This window comes from Pinus tabuliformis, chromosome 9 (assembly GCF_031772625.1).
Source record: "Pinus tabuliformis cultivar Carrire ecotype Pingquan chromosome 9, CPIR1, whole genome shotgun sequence".
NCBI lineage: Eukaryota > Viridiplantae > Streptophyta > Pinopsida > Pinales > Pinaceae > Pinus > Pinus tabuliformis.
The window spans coordinates 1,101,705,364-1,101,732,530 of record NC_142307.1 but is presented as its reverse complement, the minus strand read 5'-3'; the positions used below and the strand labels follow the sequence as shown (position 1 = coordinate 1,101,732,530).

Genomic DNA, 27,167 nt, shown 5'->3' with positions numbered 1-27,167 from the left:
GGATTGCAAGCCTATGTTTACATCGATGATCACTAACCTGAAGAAGCTGAGTGCTTCTGAAGGTGAATTAGTGGATCCCACACTATATAGGTAACTGATAGGTTCCTTGATGTACCTAGTCAACAATAGGCCGAATATATTTTTTGTTGTGAACACACTCAGACAATTTATGGTGGAGTTGAGATATGTTCATTGGGTGGCAGTAAAGCATGTGCTGAGGTACCTACAAGGTATGGTAGACTTTGGACTGAGATATGTCAGAGCTGGAGGAATGGAGCTGCAGGGCTACATAGATTCTGATTGGGAAGCAAGTGTAGTGGACAAAAAGTCCACATCTGGATGTTTCAGGCTTTTAGCATGGGATCAACCATGATCTCATGGTTCAATAGGAAGCAACAACCAATGGCACTTAGTTCAACAAAGGGAAAGTACATGGCAGTGAGTATGGTAAGTTGTGAAGCAGTGTGGCTTCGCAAGATGCTTGTAGGATTATTTGATCTGTAGTTAGGGGCAACGGTGATTCACTGTGATAATCAAAGTTGCATTAAGCTCTATGAGAATCCTGTGTTTCATGATTGGTCCAAGTACATCAAGATTAGATATCACTTCATCAGAGACAGGGTCCAAAGAGGTGCTGCGAGATTGCAGTACATTTCTACAGAGGAGCAAATGGCAGCGCTTCTCATTAAGCCTCTAGTGAAAGGGAAGTTTGCGAAGTACCGAGATAAGTTGGGGGTGGTGGAGAATCCTTTCCTTGCTAGGAGGAAGTGTTGATGTGAGTGGTAGCTTTTAAAGATCTTCTACATAGGCTTGGTGTCTTAGCATATTTGCCTCTTCTAGGCGCTTGCTTGGTGGAGTAAGCAATTTATGTCTTCTTTCCTATGTCTAACTTAAGAAAAGTACAATAATCAAAGTCAATTTATATTTGGCTCTTCTAGGTGTTTGCTTGGTGGAGTAAGCAATTTATGTTTTCTTTCCTAAGTCTAACTTAGGAAAAATACAATAATTAAAGTTAGTTTATTGTTATGGACTGTTAAGTCATTTTATAAGGATAAATAATTTAATTAATGACTTATAAATAATTGTTGATTTGTGGTAGCATCGGATGTGCTGTAGCCACGAAAATTGGTGGAGAGGTTAATGCACATAAGATCTCCAAGACCCAGAAATGGTTTGGGGAAATTCCACCCAGTTGGAGAGATATTAAAATAATTAATATTTTTAATAGGGTTCCTAAGTCTAAACTTAGGAAAATTAAAATATTAATGGGTATTAATATAAAACTGGGTGAGAATGTTCTAAATGACATGGATAAAGCCAAATCTAATCTTAGCTGTTGATTAGAGACTTAATTTCGGCCGTTGAAGACTCAACAGGAAAAGTATAAGAGGAGGCTTGAGGGTGAGTTGGAGATACACCAAGTTGATCGGTCAGTTCGATTTTCTGGAGCGGGGCTTGCTGAGAAAATTCGAACTAGTGATTTGTTGCAGTGAGGGGCAGTGAATACATAGCAGAGAGGCAGGGATAGTGCCAGAGGGTCAACGCAATGACCAAAGAGGCGACACAGAGGTAGCCAGAGCTACGCAGAGGCAGCAGGAGCTATGTAGAGGCAGCTGGGACTACGCAGAGGCTGAGGGGCCTGCGTGGGTGATGCATAAGGCCAGAGAGCCAAGAGGCTGACACAGAGAGCCAGGAGGTGGACACAGAGGCTTCAGGAACTACGCTGAGGCTAACAGGGATGACATAGAGCCAAGAGGAAGCGTCGAAAGGATTTTCGTGGGGCAGACTAGAGCTGAGAGGTTGAATATCTGTCTCCGAGAAGAGGTATTACTGCCGTGTAACAATCTCTGTTGGGTGAGCCATTTCTGGCACCCTAGTTGTACTCAAGAATCTGCATAATAATAAAACCCTCAGAACTGTTGCATCGGTTTTCCCGCATTGGGTTTTTCCAGGGATGATTGTCCAAAAATAATGGTGTCCCTTGTGTGTTTGTCTCAGTGTTTTAGTTGCTGATCTGTATATGAGTTAAGGCTGCATTTGTGTTTATTTCAGTATTTATATTTATAAATAACTTGTTAATGGAATGAACAAGTAGGAGAAATTAAACCCAATGTTAATTGGGAGCGGGAGCGAAAGCGGGGAGCGGGAGCGAAAACAGGAGCGGGAGCGACATTTTTAGAAGCTCCCTGTTTGGGAGCGAATCCCGAAGCAATTTTTTAAAAATATATATATTTTATATTTTTTAATTTTTGATACATATATGTCAAGAAAAACATGTAGAATGATGAATTAGATATAAAAAACTTAAAAAAAACATAGATTGATCATTGAACCATATCACATCAATCATCTAGAAGTTATAATCTTCATCAACCATGTCTACAAGTTAGTAACATACATATTACAACTGCAACATATTGAGTCTCGTGAATCATGATTCATCAAATTCAATCTTAAAGTTTCAACTTCAAGCTTTCAAAATTGAAAATTCAATATATAACATTTATCATCATTGATCACCAAAGTTGTACTTGTAAGCTAAGTTTAACCATTACAAGAAATAATATCTTAGATATTTCTAAGTTCTAAGTTCTAACTGTTAACATGAAATGAAATGTTATAAAATGAAACTGAAACATGAATAATGAAATGAAATGAAACAACTTTAGTCTTTCACGAAGCATCATATTCATAATTCACAATCATTACCAATGAGTTATAATTTCCAACTTCAAACTTCAAATTTTCATTGTCACAGTCATATATTGTTTACAAAAAATATCATTATGATATGAAAGAGTCAAGATTCAAGAGTCAAGGACTCAAGACTCAACAATTATGAAAACTAATAGAAACTAGAAAAGACAAGTAAACTGTAAATCTACATGTGGCCCTTGCCATGAGAGTCTCCAGGAGTATAAGCAGGTCGTGGTGGTCTTCTAGGAGTCTCCCGCACAAACCGACGACCAGAACTAGAAGGCACATGCCCTCCACGTGAGGGTGTAGATGGAGGTGGTGACAGCAAAGGAACAAGACTCGGAACTCGAGCACTGCTACTGGATGGTGGAGGTGGCATGGTTGCTGTAGCTGCTTCATCTTCATCCCTTATAAGTTCCTCTTCTAGTTCTTCAATATGTATAGTGCCATCCTCCAAATTGTCTTCCTCTGGGTGGTTGTCCCAAATTTTATATGTGGGATCCTCATAAGCCCGATAACAGTGATGACTCAACAACCTCAAGTTGTAGTGCACATAAACCAAGCTTTCTGCCCGGTTTTCATTGAGTTTGTTTCTTTTCACATTATGTATGAAGTTGTAGGTGCTCCAACACCTCTCTGCAGAGGAAGTATTTACAACCTGTGATAGAACTTTTTTTGCCAATTTTGGCAAAAGTCCCTGGCCGCCATATGTTTCCCACCATGTGAGAGAATCAAATCTGTCTCTGTCTTCCATTGCATGGAAGTTACCAAACAAACCAGTGCCACCGAAGTATTTGCCTATTTCAAGGCGCACAGCTGCACATTCCTCCCTGTCAAGTATCAACTTTTCTAATGCTTGCAAATATCCACCAGTTACCTCTGCATCTAAATGGGGTTTGGTCCTAATCCCACCCCTTGGTGTAGGTTGGCCCAACAAAGATGTAGAGTAGTATTTTGGCGTAAGGATATATGCCAAGCAATGTAGTGGAAGATTAAGTTTATTCCACTGTACACACACACAATCGTGAATCAGTTTGTACAAGTCGGGATCTCTGTTATGAACAATATCTTTTATTTGCCCCAACATGGTATCCATCTGCTCGTACACCTCACCAATCACTGGTTTATCTGTATCTGCAAACCGAATCATGTGATAAATGGGCTTGGTGAAATCCAATACTTGCCTCACACTTGTCCAAAACTGACCATCAAGAGCGGCCTCCTCCACCAGTTCAAAACCTCGCCTGTCAGCTGCATTTGTAGCCCTTTCCTTTAATACCTGCCAATGTGGACTTGATACCATGCTAGCCAATGACTCTCTTACCTTCAAAAGGTGCCTGAAGGTGAGGTAATAGCTACCAAATCTGGTCTTCGCAATCTTCAACAACTCCAATCTTGAGTGACTGAGGAAAAGGCCATGGGTATTGTTATGGTTTGTAATAAATTTGATGGCACCACTAATAGACATAGCAAGAACACTTATCAATGGCTTGCAGTTAGAAAGATGGCACCACTAATAGACATAGCAAGAACACTTATCAATGGCTTGCCTTTTACATTTGTCCATCCATCAGATACAATGGACACCCCATGGTCAGTCCAAGAACTTGTCATTCTATTCAAAGAATGTGATTTTTTTGCTTTTTCATGATGAAGTCCAACGGTTCTTGCCTTGTCATACCCAAGGCTCTCGTATCCTTTAGGGGCATCATTTATGGCAGAAACCATTTCGTGCCAATAAGGTGAGCGAAGAACATTGAATGGTATCCCACATGCATAGAGAAACCTGTAAACCTTTGAATCCACATCATTCCTACACCCCTCATCAAGGAAATCTGATATGGTTCTACGCCTTAAAGCTGATGACCCTGTGCCTCCATATCCACTGCCTTGGGAGGATGCTGAAGGAGTTCTTTGTGCTTGTGATTGTGAGCTTGGTTCAAAGAAACCCCTTGATTTTTTAGATTTGTATTGGGCTTCCTCCTCTTCCCTTATGTATTTGGCTCTATCTGCTGCTGACACAGCTGCACAAGTTTTGATCCCTATTTGTTTATCTCCATCCCATGGCCTTTTCCCGCAGAGGTGTTTTCTGGCACGGGTGTATGAACCTGTGTAATTATTGTTGCAATGGGGGCAATGAAATTTAGTGGTTCCACCCCCTTTCCCTGCTTCAGGCCTGTTAACATATTTCCACAATGGGGTTTGGTCTTGTTTAGTTTTTTGAGAGTCATGTTCACCCTCCTCCAGCTCCTCCTCATCGGGGTTTTCATCAAATCCACTTTCTCCAGCTTCTTCATCCCCCTTTTCATTTTGGCCCCTCCTTTTCCCTTCTTTCCAGCACCATAATAACCAGAAAAGGGACCAAGAAGAGGAAAATGCCAAGAAATATAGCCAGGTCCATGATGTTTGATATTTGTAGGCTTTTGAATCTACAAAATTTAATGGGAATGGGAATGGGAATATGAATGAGAAAATTAATTTAATTTATTTAGATTAATTAATTTAATTTAGATTCATGATTTTTTTACTAAATAAATTAAATTGAACTAAATTAAACTATCTAAACTATACTAAATTACTACCTAACTAAGCTTTAAAATACTAAATTACTAAGTTACTAACGTAACTAACCTCTTTGCAGGCTTGCTCCTCGGCGCTTGCTCCTCACTTCTCCTCGCTCCTTTGCTCAATCTCCTTCGCTCTCCAGCTTCTCCTCAACTCATTCAAGTGACAATGAATTTTTTTTTTGCCCCCAAGTCGTTTTAAAACTATTTTTTTTTAAATGAAATTTTTTTTTGCCCGAATCACTCCCGGCGTCGCGCGCTTTGTTCCCTGATCGCTCCCGAGCTGTAATTTTCGCTCTGGGAGCGACGCTTCTGAACTCACTCCCGATTTTGGCAGGGAGCGTAAATTTTTTTATCGGGAGCGCGCTCCCGATCCGCTCCCGCTCAGAGCGCGGATTGGGAGCGGGTTCGAGGGGGGGGAGCGCTCCCTGCAACTCTGATTAAACCAAATAATGAAGTAGGGATTTCTAACGTGTCAGACTTAGAAATTTCAACATGATATTAGAGTGTTGCAGATCATAGGAGGACTGAAGGTATCAACAATATCGGAAATTTGCAGCAGTAGCAGTTGTCCCGAGAGACAGAGCTGCTCCTAAGCAGAAGGCAACAAAGAAGAAGTGATGCAGAGCGTCTATGTCATCATTTCAAGCCGAAGAGAGGGTTCGCGCAGAGGCAGAGAGAGGCAGAAGAGGCTCATGAAGAGCCATGTCATCCTACTCAACCAGGTAGGATTGACGTAGTTGGCCAGAGGAGCGATTTAGCCTTTCCGGGATTGCGCAGCGCTGGAAGGCTCAGTTTCTTCAGTTACCGGGGCCTAGGGAGCTGTGGGTAGATTGTGGTTAGGAAGCTGGTGGGGTGCTGTTTCTGTCAAAGCAGAACAATACCTAACGGGACATAACCAAGGTAAAGGGAGTCGCTACCTTGACGGATTTCTAGCCAAGAAATCCAGATCCGAGTTGCAGTTGCAAGGAGGATTGGAGAGGAGCGGTTCGACATTTGGCGGGAAGATTTCCAGCAGGGAAATTAGGACTTAGAGGGAGATTTCCAAGAGGGAAGTCGAAACTTAGAGGGAGTCGAGAAAATGAGCGGAAATGGCAGTGAACGGACTGAGGGATCAAGACAGGTTGGACAAGGCTTCCGACTTTGTCATCTGGAAGGCCAGGATCCTGGCTGTTTTGGATCGACATCGCATCAAAGGGTTTTGCCTTGAGAACCGTGGCTATCCTAGTTGACCCAGCTGATAATGAGAAGTATGAGGATACAATGGCAGGGAAAAGTGCATAATGCTTGACGGGGTCAAGGATCATGTCGTACCACATATTGCTGAAAGGAACACAACAAAGGAGATGTGGGATACTTTGACGACCTTGTATCAAGGCACTTCCGTGCAGCGGAAGATGCTATTGGAGAATCAGCTGTGGTCGTATCAGATGCAGAAGGGGGAGTAGATAGATCTATTCCTCCTCAGATTGTGAAGCAGAGAACTTTAAGATACGCAGAAATTATATGTAAATATTTTATTAAAGAGATGAAATTACAGATGATGATTCTTACAATTGCGGATGCCTGGCTTATATACTGCCATGGACACCCTTTGGGGAAAGGGCATGATCTTATGATCGTGCCCTTTCATCTAATTTAACTGAAAATTAAATAATAACCTAATCTAACTAATTTTTTACATAACATTGCCTTCCTCTCGAAAGAATGCTTTGTCCTCAAAGCATAAGTAACGACGGATGTTGTTGAAGAATGATTCATTCTCCCAGAAGGCGTCTTCTTCGGGTAAGTCCTTCCACTTGATCAGATATTCCAAGATGATCAAGGCCGCACATTTTAAAAGGTCTTGGATTAATCTCTCAAGTTCCGTTTTTTGGTGATGTGGATATTGGTATGGCTTGATGTTGACAGGGTTTGACCCTGCCTTGACTTCTATTGTATGCTCAATTTCCCTTTTAGGCGGCATCTTCATAGGTAGGTCTTGAAATACTTTTTCATGCTTCCGAATCAAATCTTGTATCTCTGGTGACTCTTCTCTGGTCATATTTGCAGATAACATCTCTAACTGGTGACATTGTACTACATAAGCGGGTGCTCCTTTTCGACTTAGTTTCATCATCTGAGATGATGATACAACTTGATTTTCTGGTGCTTGGAATCCGTGTAGCTTGTACTTCTGACCTCCCCATTTAAATTTTATAAATTGTACTTGATGGTTGGCGGCATAAGTACCTAAAGTTCGTAACCATTGGATACCTAAGACTACATCTACTCCTCCTAACGGTACTGTGAAAAACGGAGACTCTAAACTGAAGTCTTGAATCTGCAATTTAACCTTATGGCATTTTCCCACCTTTTCAATCTTTTTACCGTTAGCTATCATCACTTTCATGTTTGGTAAGGGAAATGAAAATATATTGAGTCTCTTTGCCACAGTTGTATCTAAAAAATTGTGTGCTTCCAGAGTCGATGAGAACCACTACGTTGTTCTTCTTTATGTGTCCTTTTAACTTTAAGGTCTGAGGTTGTGATATACCTGTCATAGCTGATAATGATACTTGTGGAATACTTCCATCATCTAGTTCTGGTGAGAATTCTGGGGCGTCTTCTGTGTCTTCTACGTCATAATATTCACTATTTGAATCATTGGTTGCTTCACAATTATATAGGTTCTTTGGTTCTTTTCCTTTAGCACATCTATGTTTGGGGTCCCACTTCTCACCACAGCGTTTACATTTACCCTCTTTTATCCTTTGCATTTCCACATTAGATTTTTCATCTTCACGACGATGTGGTGGAACATATCTTGTATTATTTGAGTCCACATACTGAGGTATCCTTCGTCTTGCATAAGCTTTTTCCGCTGTTGACCAAAATATTGGTTCGGATTTCTTTTCGGCTGTTTTTGCTTTTCGTCTTGCTACTTCTATAGATGTAATGTCATGCATCTCAAGTTCTGCTTGTAAATGGGTTTTGAGTCCCGAGATGTATGACTGAATTAGACGAGATTCTGATAACCCAGGTACTCGTGTTACTAAGGTCTCCCATTCTTGAGTGTATTCATCAACACTTCCTTTTTGTCGTAGTTTGATGAGTTTTGAAAAGAACTCTTCTTCCTTTACACCTTGGAATCTTTTGAAGAATGCATCTTTAAATTTCCTCCAGCTAATGACATGTGTTGTCTTTTTCCACCACATATACCAGTTATATGCTTCTCCCCCCATTTTCATGGATGCATGTCTGAGCTTTTCGTCATCGTCAGTGATGTCATATATCTCAAAGTATTTTTCTGCTTTATTTATCCATGCAACATTGTTTTTTTCGTTTCCATCGAATTTAGGCATCTCAACTTTTGCCCGTCGCTGGTATGTTGCTACTGGTTGAGCGAAAAAAGGGTGTTGATTGGTAAAGTTATCCCAGAGTTGCTTGTTTGTAAAGGCTGTGTTACTCGCTTCTTGGTGGGGTGTCGCTGATCTTTTTGGGGATTCAACTTTGTCATGAGAGTCTGTGGACTTAATTGAATCTGACGAGATGTGTTCTTGATTCTCTTCACCTTCTTTTAGTAGTTGTTCGGGTGTACAATTCGATCTTTTACACAGACTTTTCAGCATTGTTAAGACCTCTTTGATCCCTGCTTCTGTCTGGACATGGTAATTTTCCATCTTTATTTCTATTCGATTCGTCGTATCTTGAAGATTTTTGATTTTGTCTGCTTGCTCCCCAAGCTTGCTCTCGACGTCATTTAATCTTTTACTAACCTCGTCATGGTTGTTATTTATCTTATGCTCTGCATCCAACAACCTTTTTTGGAAATCTGCCATTGTCATTGTCGACATTGAGCGGGTTTGCGGAGGCATGTATTTATTTGCCAGCTAAAATATTTTTCCTCCCCCTATTTTTTTTATTAGCTAAAATAATTTTTATACATATAAATTTTAATTAATTAAAATAAATTTAATTAATTAAACTAATATATGTATATATATAACTTTTTAATTAATTAAAATAAATTTAATTAATTAAATTATATATATTATATATAATATATAATATAATTAAATAAAGTTATGAAATATATATATATATATATATATATATATATATATATATAACATATATATGAATTAATAATATAACTATATAATATACGTATATATAAATAAATTATATATAATATATGTTATATAATATATAAATATTTAATATAAATATATGTTATAAATATATATATATGTTATAACTATATATGTTATAAATATATATATATATATATTGAAATGGAACAGCACAACTATTCGTATGGTCTATAGATCCGATTGGGCTCGAATGAAGTTGCAAATTAAATGAGTGACATAGATTTTGCAGTGAACTATGTGGTTGTAGAATCAATGGATAACACAGAATTTGCAATGAACTGTGTTGGTGGTTGAATCAACAGAGTGTGGCAGCGAACAAGCAAGGAGGAAATGGAATTGATGGTGACAACTGCAAAATCGAGCAGTGAATGCAGGAAGGACAGAGATAAATGGCAGCAGTAGAGGGTTTTATATATATTTGGGAACGACTGTTGCAATTAAATGACAGCTATCACTGCGGTACAGTGAATGGTTGTTGAATGTAGCAGTGTCTACTTCTGATTTGCAACCACAAGAATTAGAACACAATTTGAGTACCGAGACAAGAAGACAGAGGCCACTGCTATACTGTCAGGCGACAATGGCTATAGACACTGCACCACCAAGTATGCTTAAATTTTTAATTTGCGAGGGTTATGTCTGACGGAATTGGCGGCAGCGATAGAGGATTGCGGATGTGGTAGCTAGCGTAAGTGCGAGTGTGGTTTTGTTGTAGGCGGAATGCGGATTTGCGGACTCGGGGATAGCAAATGGCGGCAGTGAGACAGCAGGAACTTGTGACAGCCGCTGGTACGTGGATGCTGGACGCTGTAAACAATGACTGAGGCAGCGTAGCACCAAACGGAAGCGAAGGCAGTGATCTACTGGCTCCGATACCAGATGAAGCAGAGAACTTTAAGATACGCAGAAATTATATGTAAATATTTAATTAAAGAGATGAAATTACAGATGATGATTCTTACAATTGCGGATGCCTGGCTTATATACTGCCATGGACACCCTTTGGGGAAAGGGCATGATCTTATGATCGTGCCCTTTCATCTAATTTAACTGAAAATTAAATAATAACCTAATCTAACTAGTTTTTTACATAACAGATTGCAGGAGATTTGTGACCAACTTACTTCCATAGGGTGTACACCAGATCCAGAGTCATGGTGAGGACCGCCTCGATTGCAATCTCTGAGGAGTGGGAGACATTTGTCCAAGGCATTTTGGGCAGAGCTATTCTTCCAGGATGGGAAGAGATGTGGGCAGCTCTTCGCCAAGAAGAGATCAGACGGTTGACCAAGTCGGGGAGTAGTGGCAAAGGAGGTCGAATCAAGAAAGAGGTCCAGGATGCGTCTCTAGCATCTGGGGGACAACAAGAGAAGTGGAAGAATACGGATCTCTCCAAGGTGAAGTGCTTCCATTGTGGGGAGCTGGGACATTATGCATCCCAGTGTCGTAGGAAGAAGAACAAGGGAGAGGCTTTCAACTCCAAGGCAGCTCCGGCTAAGGCGGAGAAAGAAGTTGAGACTGATGACAACTGTGCCATGAGTGCTCATGCACCTCTAGAGAAGAGGTGGGGAGATATTGAGTTGTATTCAGGAGGACTACATGCTAGGGGCAGGATCCTTGAGGTGCGCAAACTCTTGGATCATATCCGGCTATGGGAGCCCTTAACGACAGTAGAAGGATGACAAAGGTCGGGTGGAGCAAAGTGTAGTGAAGCAACAAGGCAGTGCTTGGGTGCAGGAATTTGAGGCAGCATAGTGGAGGTTGCAGCAGTGCGAGAGACATAGAGGTGTATGCAACAACGCAGTGGCAGCAGAGGGAGAACAGGATAGCAGCAGAGGTAACTTCAGTTCCATGAGGCTTCCAGACTGACCGGTTGTTAGTATTTGGGTAGATCAATTACTTACTTCTTGGTAATTGAGTTGTAGTGCAACAGTTAGCAGTGGCAGTGCTAGGGGCAGCATGGGCAGCATATTGAGAGGGAGCTACAGTATAGAGGTAGCAGTGGCAATGGCAGTGGTGCAGAGGATGTGAGGCAGCAGGCCAAGCATCAACACAGGTACCGGTGCGGAAGGATCAGTGTGATGTTAAGTGGTGGAGCATTACTAGAGCACATTCCTTGTTAAGAGGGAGTGTTGATTTTTGGTAGCATCGGATGTGCTCTAGCCATGAAAATTGGTGGAGAGGCTAAAACACATAAGATCTCCAAGACCCAAAAATGGTTTGGGGAAATTACACCCGGTTGGAGAGATACTAAAATAATTAATATTTTTAATGGGGTTCCTAAGTCTAAACTTAGGAAAATTAAAATATTAATGGGTATTAATATAAAACTGGGTGAGAATGTTCTAAATGACATGGATCAAGCCAAATCTAATCTTAGCCATTGATTAGAGACTTAATCTCGGCCGTTGAAGACTCAACAGGAAAAGTATAAGAGGAGGCTTGAGGGTCAGTTGGAGATACACCAAGTTGATTAGTTGGTTCAATTTTCTGGAGTGGGGATTGTTGAGAAAATTTGAACTAGTGATCTGTTACAGCGAGGGGCAGTGAGTACATAGCAGAGAGGCAGGGATAGTGCTAGAGGCTCAGCGCAGCAACCGAAGAGGCTGACGCAGAGGCAGCAGGAGCTACATCGAGGCAGCTGGGACTGCGCAGAGGCTGAGGGGCCTGTGTGGGTTATGCAAAGGGCCAGAGAGCTGACGCAGAGAGCCAGGAGGCTGACAGAGAGGCTTCAAGAGCTATGCTGAGGCTAGCAAGGCTGATGCAGAGCCAAGAGGAAGCGCCGAAAGGATTTTCGTGGGGCAGACTAGAGTTGAGAGGTTGAATATCTGTCTCCGAGAAGAGGTATTATTGTTGTGTAACAATCTCTGTTGGGTGAGCCATTTCTGGCACCCTAGTTGTACTCAAGAATCTGCATGATAATAAAACCCTCAGAACTGCTGCATCGATTTTCCCGCATTGGGTTTTTCTGGGGACGATTGTCCAAAAATAACAGTGCCCCTTGTGTGTTTGTCTCTGTATTTCAGTTGTTGATCTGTATATGAGTTAAGGCTGCATTTGTGTTTATTTGAGTATTTATATTTATAAATAACTTGTTAATGGAATGAACAAGTAGGAGAAATTAAACTAGATAGATTTCTAACGTGTTAGACTTAGAAATTTCATCAATAATCTCAAGTATTGTCTCCATGATGTTCTAGAAGGGAGATTAGGGTTAGGGATTTGGGCTTTAATGAAGATTATAAAGGAAGCCTAGCGAAGAGGTGAATACAAAACATAAAACTCAAGTGAGCGAGTCATCACGGAGAGAGTGATTTTCTCTAAATGCTAGTGGCTCAGTGGACCGGGATCATACGGAAGGAGAAGTGTGAGTGGCTTGAGGGTGAATCCAGGAGATTGAGTGGAGGAGATTGCATGGCCAAGTGAGCGAGTCATCACGAAGAGAGAGTGATTTTCTCTAAATGCTAGTGGCTCAGTGGACCGAGAGCACACGGAAGGAGAAGTGCAAGTGGATTGAGGGCGAATCCAGGAGATCGAGTGGAGGAGATTGCATGGCCGAGTTGTTGGATGGAGATCGATTTGATCTAGAGGAAGTTGAATTGCTTGAGGGTCGAGTTTTCCATAGTGCAAAATAGTGGCACATAAGGAGGCGTAGGTCAATTTTGCTGACTGATTATTTAAGACGATTTCTCTAGGCCGATTTCTTTCAACGGTTGTTTTCCTAGAGGCTAAATTTCTTGGGGCAAATTCATTCTGTGGGAACTGAGTTATAGGTTCCAGATATTGTATTTTTCCTTGTATCTCTGTGGGTTGAAAAAACCAAAATTTTCCAGATTAAAAGATGATGGAGAATTGTTGTGGGTGAATTATTTTTGCAATGTGATTGATGTCTTTGATTTAAGTTCCATTGCATATATTTATTTCTAGAAGTTAAAATACCAATGATTTTATTTTTCAGTAATTCGATGTTTATTTGAGGAAATAATTAAATGTTGGGGATAAAATAAATTGCCGTGAGAAAATAATTTTGGTTGGTATTCGAAATTTAACAGTGATTTTAGGGCAGATGTGCCTACATTGGAGGATGGTGGTGACTTTGAAAAGGCTTTTTGGCAGTTCGCTTGGGCAGTTTTGAAGTCACCCTATAAATGAAGTATTGCCTTGTTGCACTTGTGCACCCACATGTGGGTGGCAATTTGGATGAGTTTGGTCGCTGTTTTGGAGACTTGCAGAGGAATCGATGTATATTGAAAGGCCTTTAAATGTTGGATGCTTCACCAATAACCCTTCATTTGAGGAAAGGGTCATTTGTGAGGGTCTTTGGACCCAATTTTTTTTGCATGTGGCATTAGAAGCCCCTTTTTGCATTTATTTTGTCTAATTAATTTGTAGAGAGGGCCTTCTTCCTCTCCTTAAGATAATCTAGGGGATTCTAGCTTAGCAAATCGTTATTTTAGTATGAGGGAAGTTGAGCACCTCCTCTCTAAATAGAGGTGCACTCCCTCTCATTTTCTCATGGGGTTTTGAGGTTGAAATCACATAGAAATCTAACATTTCTCCTATTTTTTTTCTTTGTAAATTTTAGCTTTAGATATTTCAGGTGAAGTGAATTATCTTGGGGAAGATATGTTTTGGATGGATGAACTTTCTTTGGATTGACAAAATGATGATTGGATTTTATTGTGAGTATTATCTTCCATTTTGCAACAATTGTTGGATTGGGGTTTAATTAATCCTTCTTTATAAATGCTATATATTTGTTTGAATTATGATTCCTTCATATGTAGAACTTGTCTTCAAGTATCCATCAAGGAAACTATCTTTAACATTCCTTGACCTTAAGTCTCCTACTTTGGAAGGTTGATAGGGTTAGAATGAGAACTTATCTTTGTTTCTTTCTCACTCCATCCAAGGTCTTCAACAATTGTCTCACTCCTTGTTTGACTCAATATGTCCAGAAATTCATTAATGAGCTACGACATCGATCCTCCTGTTAATTTTTGCAACTGCGGTAAAATTCCACCTTGGACAACTCAAATGACCGAGATAATGATTGCATTAGATTCCTCTATTCGAGAGGACCAAAATCGACCTAAATATTACCTAATTTGGTTAAGTGGAAGTTGAGTTATGAATTATTTTATTCACACATGTATTATGGAATGGGTCAGCCCTAACAACATGAGTAACTGCTTGGGTCAGTCTTAACCCCAAGTGACTCCTCAGGAAATCCTATAAATAGAAGAGACCTCAAGATCATTTGGACACGTCTTCTTTTCTCTTTTGTCTTGGTTCGCATAGGTTCGACGGAAGGAGTTCACTCAAGGGTCCGAAATCATAGGCAAAAGGTTCGCTCTGGGTTAGGGTCTTCTGGATCTCGGTTGTTGGCACAATAAAGGGCATTATGGTCCCTGGTCGCTGGCACATAAGCCTATGAGAGCGACTATAGCCCCTTGGACACTGGCACAAAGGCTTATGGGAGCGAGTCTGCGTTCAAAGGAAAATCGGAAGGTTCTGGTCCCCGGTTGCTTGCACAGAGTAGTCTTGGGAGTGACTAGGACATCAGGGTCACTTGCACAACAGCAGTAAGGGAGGGACTCTGGTTTTATGAAGGCTTCTTGAGAGCGACTTTGTAGTCACAGTCGCTTGCATACAATATTCAAGAGAGCGACCCGGGAGTTTCGGTCACACACAGACAATTTGGATGAGAGCGACCCGAGTTCAGATCTAGGGTTTGACATCTTGGCTTCAGTTGTCTTCAGTGATTAGGTAGATCTGGGTTTCTCCCTTATGGTATACAGATCTGTAGATCTGATTTGTTAGTTTCCGTTGCAAACATATGTATTGGGCTCATTGACAGTGACATCAATACTCAACAGTGATCGACACAGTGACAACAGTAGCTAGTAGTGATCAACACAGTGACAAGAATACTCAGTAGTGATCGGCATAGTGACAACAATACTCAGCAGTGTTCAACACAGTGACAACAATATACAACAGTTGACATCAGTTTGTGACAACACATTACAACCATCAATATGAGGGTTTTGATTCCTAGCATGATTAGATTTGTTTCATAGATATCATTATTGTTTTGCTGCATAGATAAAGTTATGGATCATTGTACTCTCTTTTGTTGCATCATTTGATGACGATCTAAGAAGAAGAAGATTTGCAAGGGTTTTCCCCATAGTGGGTTTTGCCCTGGTCTCGGACCAATCCTGGTGTCTCTATGTGTGTGCATGCTTTCTTCTATTGTTCCTTTTATATTCCGCTGCATTGATGATGATGGTGATGTTGTTTCTTTCTATGTAATTGCATATGCTGATATATAATGGTGTAGATCTAAATAATGTAATGATGATATGGGGTGAACTTAATGTATTTATGATGAAATGCAACTATCATAGCAAAGAACAATGTCGCCCTAAGAAAATTTAACACCTCCATTCTCCACCACTTAAAACTTTTTTTGTAAATCATTAAACTGAAAGTAGCAGTGTTGGAAATTTGTTTGCCAAGGCCTTTCTTGAGCCATCGATTCATTGACCTCACTACTTCATTTCACCTAGAGCCACACATTATTCAAGAATATTCTAGGGTGTTTGTATAGGAGGATCCTTGGAGGGTATTTATCTTGGAAATATTTGGGTTACTTAATCCCCAAAACTTGTTGGGGAAGCCTCCCTTGTGCGGATAAGATCTGCCCACAAAATAGTGGAGGAATTTACTATTGAGGTGTGATAGTGGTGGTGGATCCCATTGTGGCCATGGATCTAGTTCGGACTAGCACTAGCATGCTAGATTTAGTGGTAACAAGAACCTAGTAATTTACCTCATAATTGCAAGTAGAAGTGTATAGCTTGTTAAATTTTGAGATTGTTCAATGTTGTATCAATTACTATAGCCCAATTTATCCTTTTTATTAACAATGCATCCAATTATTAGCAGTATAATCAATCATAAACGTAACTGAAGAATGAACAATAGGAACAGTGATAGAGAAGACAATAGCACACAACCATAAGAGACAACAAATTGGTCCAAGACTAGGGAAAAACCCCACAAGGGGGAAACCCTTTCAAATCTTCTTCTTCTTTAGTAGATTGTCATAAAAAGTTACAACAGTGAGTACAATGAGCCCAATACATATAATCAACAGTAGGTAACAATAAACCAAATCTACAGATCTGCAGATCTATTATAACAATAGAGATACTCAGATCTATCGATCTACAACATAGAAACCCGGATCCACAGAACACTGATGCCGATGTCAAAACCCCAGATTTGAATTGGGTCGCTATCATCAACACTGTCTGTGTGCGATGGAAAACTTCAGGGCTGCAATCACGAAGACAATACACTGGCGACTGTAACAACAATGTCGCTCCCAAGAGGTCTCTGTGCCTGCGACTATGGATCTGAACAACAAATATCCAAAGTCGCTCCCTTGCCGAGCTGTTTGAGCGACCGATCAAGGCAAAGTCGCACTCATGTAGTGCTATCCGAGCGACCGACAAGTAAAGTCGTAGCCTGGGCTACTTGAAGCCAGCAACCAGAGACCAGAACCTTCTAAAGGCAAACTTGCTTCCTCTAAATTGCCTCCCAGCGACCAGAGAACCAAAGTCGCTCTCTTACCCACTGTGTGCCAACGAGTATGGACGAAAAACTTCAGATCTGTGCCAGTGACCGAGATCCAGAATACCCTAAGTCAGAGCGAACCTTTCGCGTGTGATCTCAGACCTAATGAAGACTTCCGTCGATGAACTTGTGTGAGCCAAGATAAAGTAGAAGAATAAAAACATAACTTGAGTGTATATCCAAATGAGCTTGAGATCGCTTCCTTTTATAGGCTGTCTTGAGGGTTTACTTGGGGTTAAGAATGACCCAAGTAGTTACCCAAGTGGTTAGGGCCGACCCATTCCATAATGAATGAATTAATAAAATAATTTAAAACTTAACTTCCGCTTGACCGAATCAAGTGATCTTTAGGTCCATTTTGATCCTCTCGAAAAGAGGAATTTAATGCAAGCATCATCTTGGTCATTTGAGCTATCCAATGTGGAATTTTACTGCAGTTGCAAAAATTAACACTCCCTCTCAACTAGGGAGAATTCCACTTGCCCTTATCTTTATATCATCTTGTCAAGTTGTCGTCATGCTTGACTATCTCTGCTCAACTCTAACTGCTGAAACTTTCTCTGATCTACAAGAAGAAGAATTTGTTACTGGAGGGGAGCTTAATCTACCACCCTCTATCCATCAGGCTGCTGTCTGGAATCTCTGCTATCGGGCTGCCACCTGGAGTATCATCATCAATCGTCATCGGAGAGTACATCATCAAGGAGCACATCTCAACCTGGAACCATGTTGGGGAGCAATAGCTTCCACCCATACCGAGCAATAGGATAACTCTCCTCACAGGGGAGTACACCCTCAACCTTGAAATCTCATTGGGGAGCTTACTCTCAACCCAAAATCATATTGGGTTATCTCAACCCATCCTATTTCCTACTGATCTTCCCATCAATGGTAGAACACTTGCATCATAATCAACTTGGGTTGTACACCCCAAGTACACTCTCAACTCGTTGGCCAAAACGAGGAGCAATATTCCCATCAAGCTGGCCTGCTTGAGGGTATGATGCCAACTGGGGTATACTCTGCAAAGACCAAGAGGGGAGCAACATTCTCTGACCCTATAAAGATAGGGGAGCAACATTCTTCAACCCTGGGTAATAGATAGGGTACCGCCCTATTGTCCAGAGATCCCTCAACCCTAGGAGCCTTGTATCTCAATTCCTCACCCTGGGAGCTCAAGCAGGGTGGGAAGAGCATGCTCAGTGTCCTCGATCAGCGTTGCCCCTTATCTGGAGGGGCTACATCCATCAGTCCAAGCTGTTCTCTAAAGATGAGAACTTTCTCTTTGGTAATGCCTTGGTGAGAATATCTGCAATCTGATCATCTGTTGATATGTGTTGGAGCTTGACGACTCCTCTCTGCACCATATCTCGAATGAATTGATATCAAATTTCAATATGCTTGGACTTGTCGTGGAACGCAGGATTTTCTGCCAAACTAATCCCACTCTTGTTGTCACAGAGTATCACTGTGGTGTCTAGGACCTGCTCAAACAACTCTCCAAAGAGCTTTCTTAACCATACTGCCTCGCAACTAGCCATGCTAGTGGCAATATATTCTGCTTCGGCTATGCTCAATGCTACATACTTTTGTTTCCTGCTCATCCAGGATATCATGGCAGATCCAAGGCTAAAACAACATTCAGATGTACTTTTCCTGTCGAAAGTATTTCTGGCCCAATCAACATCAGTGTATCCATGAAGCTGAACATTTCCTGCAGAATATCTTAGGCCAAGTGTAATTGACCCATGCAAGTATCTCAATATGTGTCTGGCAGCTATCCAATGTGAGTGGTGGGGCTCAGTCATAAATTGACTCAGAGTGTTTACTGCATAGCATATATCTGGACGGGTGTTCACAAGGAACATCAGAGCCCCAATCAGTTGTCTATACTGAGATGGATTTTCTAAGTCTGGTCCTACAACATCTCCACATAATTTCTTGAAATTTATTTCCATAGGAGTGACCATGGATTTACATTTAGTCATTCCAAATCTTTCTAGTAACTTTACAATGTATTTTCCTTGCGAGAGGAAAATTTCACTAGACTTTTGCCACACTTCAAGGCCCAAAAAATAGTGCATAAGACCAAGGTCTTTCATTTCAAACTCAGAGGCTAGCTTCCTCTTACATTCGATCATCATAGGCTCACTACCTGTCAAAAATAGATCGTCAACATACAAAACCAAAATCAATGGCATACCTTGGATTACCTTGAAGTAGAGGTTGGGATCAACATTGCTTCTTGTGAATCCCAACTTTACTAAGTAGCTGTCAATACGTGCATACCAAGCTCAGGGAGCTTGCTTCAAACCATACAATGCCTTCTTCAACCTGCACACGTGTTTTCTGGTCTTCCACTTCAAATCCTTGTGGTTGTTCAACATATACCTCTTCCTGTAACATGCCATGGAGGAAGGTGGTCTTTACATCCATCTGATGAAGAGTCCATCCCTGACTTGTAGCAAGGGCAACTATAGAGCGGATGGTTGTATATCGAGCTACAGGAGCAAATATGTCATCATAATCTTCTCCCTCTTTCTAAGAGAAGCCACGAGCCACGAACCTTGCTTTATATTTCTTGATGCTGCCATCACTTCCATGCTTGATTTTAAACAACCATTTTGAAGTCACAATAGACTTCCCTTTTGGTCTAGGTACAATATCCCAAACATCATTTTTCATAATTGATTCATATTCTTCAGCCATAGCATCCTTCCAAACTTGTTCTTTTGTTGCTTCTTTGAATGAGGATGGTTCGACATGAATCATAGTACTCATTGCAGCAACATATCCCTGATACCTGCAAGGTTGTTTCCTTTCTTTGAATGATCTGCGGATGGGGACATTCCTTTCAGTATCCTGTAAAGTGTCGTAGAGCCATGGTGATCTCTTCTTAGAGGGAGGATCACTTGAAGGAGGATCTAACGGATCCATAGGCTCTATGGGATCGTCAACCATATCAGGTTCAGGTGTAGCTGGACCATCCAGAATATCCCAGTCATCATTCTCTTCCTTGGGAGGAGGAAGTGGAGGAAGATCTCTTGCTTTTCCAAGAGCTGCATCTTCATCAAATGTTACATCCCTGCTAATTTCGACCTTTCTCTGACTAGGAATATAAATTCTATAAGCTTTAGAATTATCACAATAACCCACAACGTACCTTTTCTGCCAGTAGCCTCCAGTTTGTTTCTTTTGTCTTTCGGCACGTGAAAATATACTGGGCATCCAAATACACGAAAATGGCTGATATTAGGTTTGATCCCTGTGAATATTTCTTCAAGAGTCTTGTTTTCCAATGCTTGATGAGGCACCCTGTTCTGAACATATACCGCAGTAGATGTAGCTTCAGCCCAAAGGAATTTTGGCATCTTTTGATCATGGAGCATAGCACGGGCAACTTCTAATATAGATCTGTTCTTTCTTTCGGTGAGACCGTTCTGTTCAAGAGTAAATGGCGCAATTGTTTCTTTTTTGATTCCGTCTTTCTTGCAGAATTCTATGAATTCTTTTGACATGTATTCTCATCCATTGTTGGACCTGAAGACTTTGATTCTCTTACCTGATTGATTTTCGAATGCTTTGAATTCCTTGAAAGTTTTGAAGGCTTCATTTTTGTGCTTAAGATAATATATCCATGTCTTTCTTGAGAAGTCGTCAATGAAGGTAATGTAGTAGAGATGACCACCAACAGAATGCACAGGCATTGGACCGCATATATTAGAATGAATGAGATGAAGAATGTCATAAGTTTTGTTCTTACTGGAGGGAAATGGTCCCCTTGTTTTCTTTCCACTTGCACAACCTGGGCAGACTCCATCATGTTGAGCCTGAACATCGGGAATACCAGAGACCAATTTCTTCAATTTCAGAAGTGCATCATAGTGAAGATGAGCCAGTCTGTGGTGCCATAATTCGCTCAAGTAATTTGTATTATGAGCCAATGCAAGGAGAGGTCTTCCTGTGACCTTGTAGAGTCCTTCAAATCTTGATCCTAGTGTAAAGGCATCTTGCATAGATGAATCAACAGGCCAAGATAGAACTTTACCTTTGATGAAGGCAACCCTCATCCCTTTGTCTTCCAATGCAGATACAGATACCAGATTCTTCATTAATCTTGGTACATACATGACATCATGCAGTAGAACAGATTCCCCAGAATTTAACTGAAACTTGACAGACCCAAAACCTTTTACGGGATGAGTAGAATTGTCTCCAAGGATTATCCTTAGCTTAGTCTCCCTCTCTACCAAATCAGAGAGGACTTCTTTATAACCAGAGAAATGATGAGTGGCCCTACTATCAACCAGTCAGCTATCCCACGAGTTCGGTGGAGAAGAACTAGTGAGAGTAGAAATGAGAATCTATTCAGATTTATTTGCAGTATTACTTTCATATCTGGGTGTCCTTTGCTTCTTTTGCGGAGGATAATGTTCTTCATGGTCGCTTGAGGAGTCTCTTCTTCTTCTATCGTCTCTTCTTTCATGGTTCTTTCTTTGATAGTCTTTTCTTCCTTTGTTATTGTAGTTGTAGCGTGATCTCTTTCCTTTCTTAGGATAGTCTCATGCATAATGACCTTTCTTGTGACAATTGAAGCATTCAATATGAGATGTCGATCTGTCATTCTTTTGTTTTGAGTTTTGAAAGAAGGGCTTCCTTGAAGAACTTCCACTTTTCTTCTTCCTTTTGCCATGAGTGATGTATGCTGTGGGTTCTCCTTCTTCATGCTTTTGAATTCTTCCTCTTGCTATCAATTTGGATTCTTCTTGAGTAAGTTTTCCCACGATATCATCATATGTCGAAAGAACATTGTTGTTGTTGATGGTAGTAATGAAGGTTTCCCAAATAGAGGGGAGACCTCTAAGAGTCACTATTACCAGTTCCCTGTCAGGTATATTTTCTCCAACTCTCTGCAATTGATCTCTAAGACGAGAGATCCTCATAATGTAAGATTGAACAGTTTCTCCTTTGTTCATCTTGACTTCCTTGAGTTGATCTTTCAAGGTAATGATCTCATTTAGGTTATTGACTTCATACATGCCAGTTATCTTGTCATACATATCTTTGGACTTTCTTAAATTCCCAACATAAGCAAGTAAATGATCCTGTAAACCATCAGTTATAATTTGCTTTGCTTTAGACTCACCTTTCTTGTACTTGTTCTTGAGTGTAGCGGAAGCATCTTCTGAAGGCTCGGGTATACTTCCTTGAATATATGCCAGCACATCATGCTTGTCGGCTATGATCTCCAATCTGACCTTCCATGCAACAAAGTTTGATGCATCACCGATATTTTCATGCTCCTTGAAGGTGGAGGACGTCATCTTGACTTTGAGTCAGGCGATCTGCTTTTTGAAGAAGAGGGCTTCAAGACTTGTTTTCTCTTGGGCTTCACTTTCACCGTCGCTCTGATACCATGTTAAATTTTCAGATTGTTCGATGCTGTATCAGTTACTATAGCCCAATTTATCCTTTTTATTAACAATGCATCCAATTATTACCAGTATAATCAATCATAAACATAACTGAAGAATCAACAATAGGAACAGTGATAGAATAGCACACAACCACAAGAGGCAGAGGTCCAAGACCAGGGAAAAACCCCACAAGGGGGAAACCCTTTCAAATCTTCTTCTTGTTTAGTAGATTTTGATGATATGTAGGTATTTCGGAGCATAATTTTTTTTGGATGCCAACTACCATCTAGGGCCTGTTTGTTGATGTATTTTCGGTTCAGAGATGGATTTCACTCGGTGATATTTTGGTTTTGTGCACCCTGACATGCTATATAACTGAGAACTTTTGCTTATTTGTGTATAAATGGTTTGGATTCATATGGATGCACATGAATATATATAATGTTTTTCTTTAAAATTTGAATATTTTATGTGTTTTTGGTTGGAATTTCAAGATTGGGCTGATTGCAATGTTTCCATTGGATTTTGTCATGTATCAGGGTATGGAACTAGCATTTAATCAAGAGCACGAAGCCCTCTATGTACCTTGATGTTAGTGGCGTTGATTGTTAAACTCCTCTATCATGAGCCATGATCCTACTAAAAATGTACCCATCACTCAAACAAAATTTTGAGTTGACATGCTAAGATTTTTCTATCTTATTTTAATGCCTAGAGGGTGATATTGATGATGAAGATCCCATTATAGGCAATGATTTTGATGATATGTAGGTATTTGTTGGAGCATATTTTTTTTTGGATGCCAGCGGCCGTCTAGGGCCTGTTTGTTGATGTATTTTCGGTTCAGAGATGGATTTCACTCGGTGCTATTTTGGTTGTGGACCCTGACATGCTATATAACTGAGAACTTTTGCTTATTTGTGTATAAATGGTTTGGATTCATATGGATGCACATGAATATATATAATGTTTTCTTTAAAATTTGAATATTTTGTGTGTTTTTCGTTGACTGGCTTTTTGGTCCGATTTTTTTATCGGTTCCACTTCGGTTCTGACAAGTTCCTGGTTTGGGGGGTCTACCAGTTTGGCCAATGGTTATGTTCTGATAACATTGATTTTGACTCATGTTTGATAGGTTTTTGCATTGTATGTTCTTTGTTTTATTCATCTTTATTTTATTTTAAAGGTGGTTGGTGGATGAGGTCTATTAGAGCTGTTATTGCAAAAATACAATTTTTATTTAGTTGTATTATGGTCCTGTGTTCTATAATCTTTACTTTTAAATATTGAATTAGTTTTAACTTGTAATTACTTTTTTCCATTCCCCCTAATACATTGGAAGTTTGGGATACGTTCCAGCTGGCACTAAAACTTGTTTCTTCATCCCCAAAACTCAGAACATGGGGATTTATGGAGTCTTTGGTTATTAATTAGGGTAGTGTCTACCATGTTTGCATTTATCATGGGATACTTCGGGGGTTTGATTTGCATTTAGGAGGGAGGGCTATTTGTTTATGGCTTGTTATTAATATGAAACTATGACCAGTCTATGACAGTGATTTGTGTTAAATGACAAGTTATTCCCACATTTCTTCTTGTTGCCTAATTATACACATTGGTGAAATCCTGCAACATGTTGACCATAGCATTTTGAAGCACATGTAATATGGAATCTGTTGACTATGTGGTACAAAATGTGCAGCCCACATAGTGCAGAATCTGTGGCCTATGCAATATGGGAATATATGGCTTGCATTTATTGTGTTAACATGGAATGCAACCTTATTTATTTGTAGTACTGACCTTGATCCCTCTCTTTATGATTGTAGCAAGACAGTCATGTTCTGGGCTTGATTTAATATATATTATATCCTGATTCCTGCATATTTTATACTGTTGGATCCATGAGTTTAGCAACTATGGCTCTAGCCTTATATCGATTCAAATTGTTGATCCATATATTTAAATTTTTATAGAATTTTCTAAACTTTCAACCTGCATTTATTGTAGAGTTGACCTTAATCCATGCATTTATTTTAGGCTGGTAAAGAAAAACACTGATTTGGAGTCCGGACTAGAACTATGGCTGCTTTTACCTTGCATTACTGATTGCCCTCTCCTAATCACGGGGCTGATATGAATTCCTCTCCGTAAGGATCTTTTGCACAATAGATTTGGAATATTCCTTGTCCTTTTATCCCTGTCTTTGTTTATGACTATTGATTGCCACAATGAGATTTCATGTGGCATTACTATATGTTATTCATGTTGTATCTACACTATTGCAAATGTATTTTAATCACGAGCCATAGTTGTATATTGCTTTAACGTAATGTATTGATTTTAAATGCATTATTAATGATAATGGAACCCATGTTGGTTATATGGACACGTAGAAAGTGGAAATTGGTTCCCAACTTCGCACCTATTATTTAATATATTTTTCCCAATATGATCTTACAACCTTGTGTTTACAATTTCATTATTATGTTGTTCATCAGTTGACCTTGCCACTTGAGGAGTGGTATGCAATTCTCTCTAGATATGAGTGTTCCATTTGGCAACAACTGTTCTAGTCATTATGACCTTTTGTGGCAAGGGTATCCAAGGCATTAAAAATGGTCATGTGGCTATTGTTAGTTGGTTGTGGTGGATTCATGTGCAGCTGCTTGACTGTTTGACGGTGTATTGTTGACCATAATGTGCTGACTTTAGAGGAGGGCTGTTGGGAGGTTTGCAAGTTAGCTTTATATCTTTTCCTAGAGATCCCGAGTTGTCTAATGTGCAGAGAGTGCATGACTTCAGCATCATATAATCAATAGTTGACTGAGTTATGCAATCCATGCTAACCACCATAGATATTTTTTTCTTCTTTCGTGTTCATGTTTTTGGTGAAAAGAGTCGATGTATAACCGTGGTATCAAAGCTAAGTTTGTGGTTTTCATGTAGGAGGAAACATGACACAAGTAATGATTATGTAGCGTCAATAAATTTTAGGCACACGAACAAAGTGGTAGCAAATCTACATATTCATGAATTCAACATGTATACGTTCACTGTTTTGGACTTCTATACAACTCCATTTCATGGCTTGAAATTCCGTTTTCTTTCTTTAATGGTATGCGTACACTTCCTAAAACGTAGTAATTTTGAGGGATCATAACTTTGTATTAATTCTCAGAAGTACGTCATATAAAGTGCCAATTTCAAGTGCCGCAATCTGAATTACGCATTGGTATTGCCAATTTTCAATTCTAACAATTTTTTTGCAAGATCTGGATTGCCGACAGGTTGTGAGTTTGGGGTTGATTCTGTTATCTACGTCAGTTTGTTGAAAATAGGAAAGTATCCACCTCATTACTTTATCTGTAATGTTATTTTGTTTATGATGTATGGAGTTCAATGTGCATGCTCAACATGTTTTCAGTTTGGGGAATGATCATCACCTTTACTAACCAAGTTTTTATGAATGTTCTGAATCTAACGTTGTGGAAAATGTATGTTTCCTAAATGATGATTGCATGATGCATTGCGTACGATGAGAAAATTTATCTCTATGGTTGGGGGGATGTTATGGTTGTTTCATTATGAGTATGATGTGGTAAACATTTTATGAATAAATTGAGTCTAATTTGCAATAATGACGATGGATGACAGGTAGATGTTGGATCCATTGTATCTTCTTTGATTTGTTGCTTGTTTCTTTTGGTGCTGGCATATGTAATTTTGCTATGGGCACATGGCAAAGGAAAACGATGTTTTTTAGGTGGCAAGGTTTTGCAGATATGAGCACATAAGTGAACCTTTTGTATTTGCATGAGGTTAATTCGCAGAAGAGTGGATAATTGCATTAAAGTGATAATTCTTTGCAACCCCGTAACTTCAATTTGTATGTTCATCTCGGCTTGATTAAATTTTGAAGGTTATAACACTATTCGCTAAGCTTAAGTAAATGAGAGCAGGGTATTTCTCTTGTTTCTAGTCATATGCTTCAGTTAGAAACATGATTGTATGATTTTTGGAATTACTATTTGCTAATCACCTTATTGTATCCAAATGGAGAATAGTTACAAGGTGCATTGGCTCTTGATCTTTTGTAAATGTTGAAGATGGAATAACGGAGCATCTACTTAGGTTTCATCCAGATCTACACTTTAATGTTCCCTACTATCTTGATGGTCATGTGATGTGTGCAGGTTCAAGTTAGCACAAATGCGTGGACTCTCCCATGCGATGCCCAGTTTGTAGTTACCAAGTGGTGGTGTCCTTTTAGCAAAGATTTTTCAAGGAAATACATTGAGAGGACCATTTTGGTGTGGTTGATCTGAACAATCTTGTAATATAGTTTCAATGGTGCATAGATAATATATGATGGAATGGTTTGATCTTGCTTAAGGAATTCTTAAGATTTTTCAAGATCTCTAAAAGTAAGTTATGCCAACTAATTCCAAATTTTTTGAAGTAGATTTTTCCCCTTGATATTGAATGAATAATGTCACTACATGGTGATGTTTGGCTAATGGCAAATAAGTTGCATCAATTTTGTGATGCTCTCTTGTGTTGGTTTCCTTGAAAATTAACAAGATTTAATGCATGTATGTGGGTTTTTTATTATTATTTTTTATATTTTTTAAATATATATATATTTTTGGTTTACTTTTATTTTTATTTTTTTTGGGTGGGTGGATGACATTATTATTTGGGAT

At 39.7% G+C, this 27,167-nt stretch overlaps 1 protein-coding gene across 4 annotated transcripts in view; it reads left to right on the top strand.

Moving 5' to 3' along the window:
* LOC149152511 (uncharacterized) overlaps window positions 1-27,012 on the top strand; it is a 185,178-nt gene extending 158,166 nt beyond the window's left edge. For 2 of the 4 annotated variants that reach the window (XR_016262726.1, XM_089440241.1), the window contains exon 3: window positions 26,658-27,012. The gene's annotated coding sequence lies outside the window, so the exon portion shown is untranslated. Of the gene's footprint in view, window positions 1-23,000; window positions 23,410-26,657 lie in introns of those variants that run through there. The other 2 variants (XR_016262725.1, XM_089440240.1) reach the window with 1 other exon arrangement.
* Window positions 27,013-27,167: the final 155 nt, after the last annotated feature.